Source organism: Salmo salar, chromosome 25 (assembly GCF_965601325.2).
Source record: "Salmo salar chromosome 25, fSalSal1, whole genome shotgun sequence".
In the NCBI taxonomy this organism is placed as follows: domain Eukaryota; kingdom Metazoa; phylum Chordata; class Actinopteri; order Salmoniformes; family Salmonidae; genus Salmo; species Salmo salar.
The window spans coordinates 11506135-11512879 of NC_138315.1; the positions used below are offsets into that span (position 1 = coordinate 11506135).

Genomic DNA, 6745 nt, shown 5'->3' on the forward strand with positions numbered 1-6745 from the left:
TGTATTTCTTTGTTGGCCTGGTATGGCTCTCAATCAGGAACAGCTGTACATCGTTGTTGCTGATTGAGAGTCATACTTAAGTAACCCTGTTTTCACGTGTCCCTTGGTGGGAAGTTCTGTAACGGTTGTTGTACGTAGTGGACCAAGGCGCAGCGGGTCGAGTGCTCATAGTGACTTTTATTGAACACAAAATTAAACAAAACGATCGCACAAACAGGATTGCAGGCTACACACACACAGCTATGTGTAACCGATGTGAAATGGCTAGTTAGTTAGCGGTGGTGCGCGCTAATAGCGTTTCAATCGGTGACGTCACTCGCTCTGAGACTTGAAGTAGGGTTGCCCCTTGCGTTGCAAGGGCCGCGGCTTTTGTGGCGCGATGGGTAACGATGCTTCGTGGGGTGTCAGTTGTTGATGTGTGCAAGGGTCCCTGGTTCGAGCCCGGGTTGGGGCGAAGAGAGGGACAGAACCTACACTGTTACATATGCAAACAACAACTTCCAACAAAGGGATAAAATGCAATTGTCTTCGTTGTCTGTAGCTTATGCCTGCACATACCATAACCCCACTGCCACCATGGGGCACTCTGTTCACAATGTTGACATCAGCAAACCGCCCGCCCACACGATGCCATACACGTGGTCTGCAGTTGTGAGGCCGGTTAGACGTACTGCCAAATTCACTAAAATGACGTTGGAGGCTGTTTATGGTAGAGAAATTAACATTCCATTTTCTGGCAACAGCTCTGGTGGACGTTCCTGCAGTCAGCATGCCAATTGCACACTCCCTCAAAACTTAAGACATCTGTGGCATAGTGTTGTGTGACAAACGTGCACCTTTTAGTGGCCTTTTATTGTCCCACAGCACAAGGTGCACCTGTGTAATGATCATGCTGTTTAATCAGATTTTTGATATGCCACACCTGTCAGGTGGATGGGTTATCTTGGCAAAAGAGAAATGCTCTCTACAAGGGATGTAAACAAATTTGTGCACACAATTCGAGAGAAATAAGGTGTTTGTGCATATAGAACATTTCAGGGATCTTTTATTTCAGCTCATGAAACACTTAACATGTTGTGTTTATATTTTTGTTCAGTGTATTTGCAAGAAGGCCCCTCGGTGTCGTCTTTCAGACTTCAAGGCACCAGAGAGTAGTAAAAAGTGTCCCTCTGGCTGGACTGATATCCATCCATCGGTACTTTGTTCTTAGCTACTGTTTGGGACTTGTCCCTCTGTACAGATCCATGATTTAGTACAGTATATTCCAATTATCTACTCATTGAATGGATCATGCATTGACAGAAAGGATCATATACAGAGTTAAATAGTTAATGTCATCAGTCCTAATGTGTTGAGTGGTCATATAAATCAGGCCTAAAAGCAAATGCCAGAGGCGACAGATTTTATGCAACTTTAAGTGTCTTGGCCGAGAGGATGTTAAAAATGCTCCACCTACGTAACATTTACAAAGCTAATGAGGATGTGATGTAATTCCTTAGAGTCTAAGACGTTGGGGGAGGTTGGGTGCTAAGATAACAAATGGAATTGTTTTAAAATGGTCATACTATGGTTCATTTAGTTATTTGATTTAGCATTTTAGGACCCATTTAGGTATTAAAAAAATATGAAAAAATGATTTGATATGATATTGATTTTGGCCGTTACTACTAAAGCCCATAGAAACACATTGAATAACACATTCATAAATGGCAAAAATGGCATTCCAAAAATATATCATAAGATACAAGGTATTGAAGTGTATTTTCTAAATCTAGGAGATATTTTTTTTTAAATCTGGAAATACATATATACACACTACCGGTGTAACGATGTGCGCTGAGAGTCGGGAAGCAAGTTCAGGGAGTGAGCGTTTTAAGAAATAAACGGACCATAATCCAAAACAAGAAACTCTAACAGCACACAGACATGAAATAGAAACAATGACACCTGGGGAAGGAACCAACGGGAGTGACATATCATAGGGCAGGTAATTAAGGAGGTGATGTAGTCCATGTGAGTGTCATAATGCGCGTAACGATGGTGACAGGTGTGCGCCATAACGAGCAGCCTGGTGACCTAGAGACCGGAGAGGGAACACACGTGACAACCGGTCAAAAGTTTTAGAACACCTACTCACTTCATGAGGTAATCACCTGGAATGCATTTAAATTAACAGGTGTTCCTTCTTAAAAGTTAATTTGTGGAGTTTCTTTCCTTCAGTTGTGTTTTGACAAAGTAGGTGGGTATACAGAAGATAGACCTATTTGGTAAAAGACCAAGTCCATATTATGGCAAGAACAGCTCAAATAAGCAAAGCGAAACAACAGTCCATCATTCCTTTAAAACATGAAGGTCAGTAAATACGGAACATTTCAAGAACTTTAAAAGTTTCTTCAAGTGCAGTCGTAAAAACTGAGTCTCATGAGGACCGCCACAGGAAAGGAAGATGCAGTTACCTCTGCTGCAGAGGACAAGTTCATTAGAGTTACCAGCCTCAGAAATTGCAGCCCAAATAAATGCTTCACAGAGTTCAAGTAATAGACAGTTCTCAACATCAACTGTTCAGAGGAGACTGCTTGAATCAGGCCTTCATGGTCGAATTGCTGCAAAGAAACCACTACTAAAAGACACCAATAAGAAGAAGAGACTTGCTTGGGCCAAGAAACACAAGCAATGGACATTAGACCAGTGGAAATTTGCCCTTTGGTCCGGAGTCCAAATTTGCGATTTTTGGTTCCAACCGCCGTGTCTTTGTGAGATGCGGTGTGGGTGAATGGATGATATCCGCATGTGTATTTTCCACCGTAAAGCATGGAGGAGGAGGTGTGATGGTGTGGAGGTGCTTTGCTGGTGACACTATCAGTGATTTATTTAGAATTCAAGGCACACTTAACCAGCATGGCTACCACAGAATTCTGCAGTGATACACCATCCAATCTGGTTTGGGCTTAGTGGTACTATTGTCCCAAATGACCCAGATGCAGACAGTTTCAAAGTAACAAAAGTTTATTACAAAAACAGGGGGGGCAGGCAAACGACAGGTCAAGGGCAGGCAGTGGTCAGTAATCCAGAGCAGACCCCGAAAGGTACAGAACGGCAGGCAGGCTCAGGGTCAGGGCAGGCCGAGGTCAGTAATCCAGGGTGGTGTGACAAGGTACAGAATGGCAGGCAGGCTCAGGGCAGGCAGAATGGTCAAAACTGGAACTAGAGAAAGACAGGAGCACGGGGAAACAAAATGAACTGGCAACAGACAAACAGAGAACACAGGTACAAATACACTGGGGATAATGAGGAAGATGGGCAGCACCTGGAGGGGGTGGAGACAAGCACAAAGACAGGTGAAACAGATCAGGGTGTGACAACTATCATTTGTTTTTCAACAGGACAATGACGCAACCCACCTCCAGGCTGTGTAAGGGCTATTTTACCAAGAAGGAGAGTGATGAAGTGCTGCATCAGATGACCTGGCCTCCACAATCCCCCGACCTCAACGAAATTGAGATGGTTTGGGATGAGTCGCACCGCAGAGTGAAGGAAAAGCAGCCAACAAGTACTCAGCATATGTGGGAACTCCTTCAAGACTGTTGGAAAAGCATTCCAGGTGAAGCTGGTTGAGAGAATGCCAAAAGCTGTCATCAAGGCAAAATTTATACTACTTTGAATAGTATAAAATATAAAATATATTTTGATTTGTTTAACACTTTTTTGCTTACTACATGATTCCATATATGTTATTTCATAGTTTTGATGTCTTCACTATTATTGTACAATGTAGAAATGAGTGAAAATAAAGAGTAGGTTTTCTAAAACTTTTGACCGGTTGTGTATATATTTTTTTTACACATTTAAACCCTTTTTTTGGATAGGCACAAAACTACCTTCATACTTCCATTCATATTTTTAAACCAGTACCGTTTACCTTCAGATGAGTCCTGTGATGCTTGTGGGGTCGCAGAGCCCATTCATTTGTAGCCCAAATAGTTCGGACACTACGAAACAGAAGTTGGCCCATCTATGGTACCGACTTCACTTGAGAGTCTCCTGACACGTTAGAGTCTCCCATTTCCATAGAGTGGTCATAATAGTTTGTAGGTCAAACCGTTCTGACGCTACAGACAGACGCTAGCTCTGCCACCTTTTACCACAGATGCGGAAGTGCGACACTGCGGTGAATTGGACGCATCCAGTGCAAATAAACTGATATCTCTTAAACTGATTGATTTTGATGTTTTTTTTTTGGTTATATAATTTAAATTGACGCATCAACTCTAGGGGGATAATGTAAAACTATGTGGTAATTGTCTGATGTTTTTCATCCATGTTCACCGCATGTTTATAAGCTATTTTTGTCCTCTATATATTACTGAAACATATGTCTTCCCTTTTCAATAAGTAAAGCATCATTTGGCGTATTCTGTAATAATTATAATTAATAATAAAGATATACGTTTATTCAATAGTGATGCTTATTCACATGTTGATATCTCACTGATTGCTAATGCAGTGGATTTGAATTCAATCTGGATTAACAGCAGGTTTATGACTTGTTCTACTCAGACTGTCTATAAACCTTATTTACTGTCATCTGGACCATAGTTCCTCTTATCCAGGTAGATCAAGGCAGTGAGGCAGTGCTGACCTGCCCATACGTTGGATGGGGTCATCCTTCTCCTTTAAAAGCCACCGAAGCCAAATGGATGGTCTCAAACCAGTGAAAGCTTGAAAGGCAGCCTGTGGTGATCCCTTTCAGTGCCTTCTGTCATGAATAGGTGCCGCAAAGAGCTCTCCCCCTGCCCATGGAAAGAGGAGCACTGAAGGAGGAGCATTCAGACTGAAGGGGAGCTATTGAATGATATGCTAAATCACCCGTCTTTCATTGAACATTGACACCTAAAACAGTTCTCATATAGAGCACAAAAAATGAACTACATTTAGAATGATTGTATCAACCACTGAAACTTCTGATTACATTGAAAAGTGTAGGCCTACATGCAAAACGGTTAGAGCATCAGGTCTGTTTAAATAGTATAAACTGTACATACAGTATCAGAGATCTCAAAAAACAAGACTTGGCGCCTTCTCTGGATTATTGTTAAGGCTATTGCACACAGCAAACCACAATTTAGCCGTTAGGAGCAAAGGAAAGGGAACCCGTGTTGCATATCATGGGCACACAGAAAAAAACACCCTTCCCTTATACAACATAACAATGTGTTTCTCAACCGCTCTTGTCGCTTGTACTTGGGCTCGGAGCCAATTGGATATGCATTTCCCCAACAGCCCCAAGGGAAGTTTTACCCATTTACATTTTTATTGGCTTGTGCCTTTTTTCAAATTTCTACTACTGAGTGAACCCGTGTCAGGGCACACGTCAGCAGGGTAGAGATGTTCTAAAACCTACCACTTCCTGTTTCACCCGCCTTTAGAGAGAAAGTTGTGTTTGCTGACTTTATACAGGTCTATTGATATTTCTGTATGAGAAAAGCTAATGACAGCTTATAAGCATGTAGTAAAGGATGGACACAGTCATCACGTCACTTGTACTTTCACTGCCTGTTCTGATGTAGGCAACTGCTAGCACAGAAAAATACAATGATAAAATACTTTTTAACAATGAGTTACTCTGAGTGTGTTAGGTTTATTACCAATGAGCTGTAAACATCGCCTAAGAGTCTGTCTGGCTGTTCCAAAGCCAGCAGCAACAAGGAACTGGATTTTAAGCATTATATAGACAGGCCTCACCCTAAACAGGTGGTGAAACCAAAACCTATTTTTGTTTACACAAGTTTGGGTGGTATTACTCTATGTAGAGATCTTACACAAAAAGGGTGTTGTTCATAAAACAGCAGAATACAGTGAATACAGTGTTCTTAAAACATGCGCAGACTAACTGGCAAGCGTCTTCACAGACATTTTCAATCTCTCCTTGTACCAGTCTGTAATCCCAAAATGTTTCAAGCTGACCACTGTTGTTCCTGTACATAAGAACTCCAAGGAAACCTGCCTAAATGACTTTCGCCCTGTGGCACTTACATCTGTAATTATGAAGTGCTTTGAAAGGCTGGTCATAACACACATCAACACCATCATCCCAGACACCCTGGATCCACTCCAATTCGCATACTGCCCCAACAGATCCACAGATGACGAAATCTCAATTGGATGCTAAACTCCAGGACTGTTTCGCTAGCAAAGACTGGAATATGTTCTGGGATTCATTCGATGGCATTGAGGAGTTTACCACATCAGTCACAGGCTTCATTAATAAGTGCATCGACGAGGTCATCCCCACAGTAACCGTACGCACATATTCCAACCAGAAGCCATGGATTACAGGCAACATCTGTACTGAGCTAAAGGCTAGAGCTGCCGCTTTGAACGAGTGGGACTCTAATCCAGACGCTTATAAGAAATCCCGCTACGCCCTGCGATAAACCATCAAACAGGCAAAGAGTCAATACAGGGCTAAGATCGAATCCTACTACACTGGCTCTGATGCTCGTTGGATGTGGCAAGGCTTGCAAACTATCATGGATTACAAAGGGAAACCCAGCTGCGAGCTGCCCAGTGACTCAAGCCTACCAGATGAGCTAAATGTCTTCTATGCTTGCTTCGATGCAAACTACACTGAATCATGCATTAGAGCACCAGCTATGCCGGACGACTGTGTGATTACGCTCTCCATAGCCGATCACTGCTTGGTATGGCAAATGAACCACTCCTCGATTGCAAAGCGCTACAGAGC

General features: G+C 42.4%; 1 long non-coding RNA gene across 2 annotated transcripts; it reads right to left on the bottom strand.

Moving 5' to 3' along the window:
• Nucleotides 1-2988: 2988 nt before the first annotated feature.
• On the bottom strand, nucleotides 2989-5188 carry LOC145864019 (uncharacterized). 2 transcript variants are annotated; one of them, XR_014382611.1, is made up of 3 exons: nucleotides 3920-5188; nucleotides 3402-3607; nucleotides 2989-3204 (listed from the first exon to the last, which is right to left on the bottom strand). It is a non-coding gene; the product is annotated as an uncharacterized LOC145864019 (long non-coding RNA). The 2 variants fall into 2 exon arrangements; XR_014382612.1 differs by having other exon boundaries at nucleotides 3402-3581; nucleotides 3920-5187.
• Nucleotides 5189-6745: the final 1557 nt, after the last annotated feature.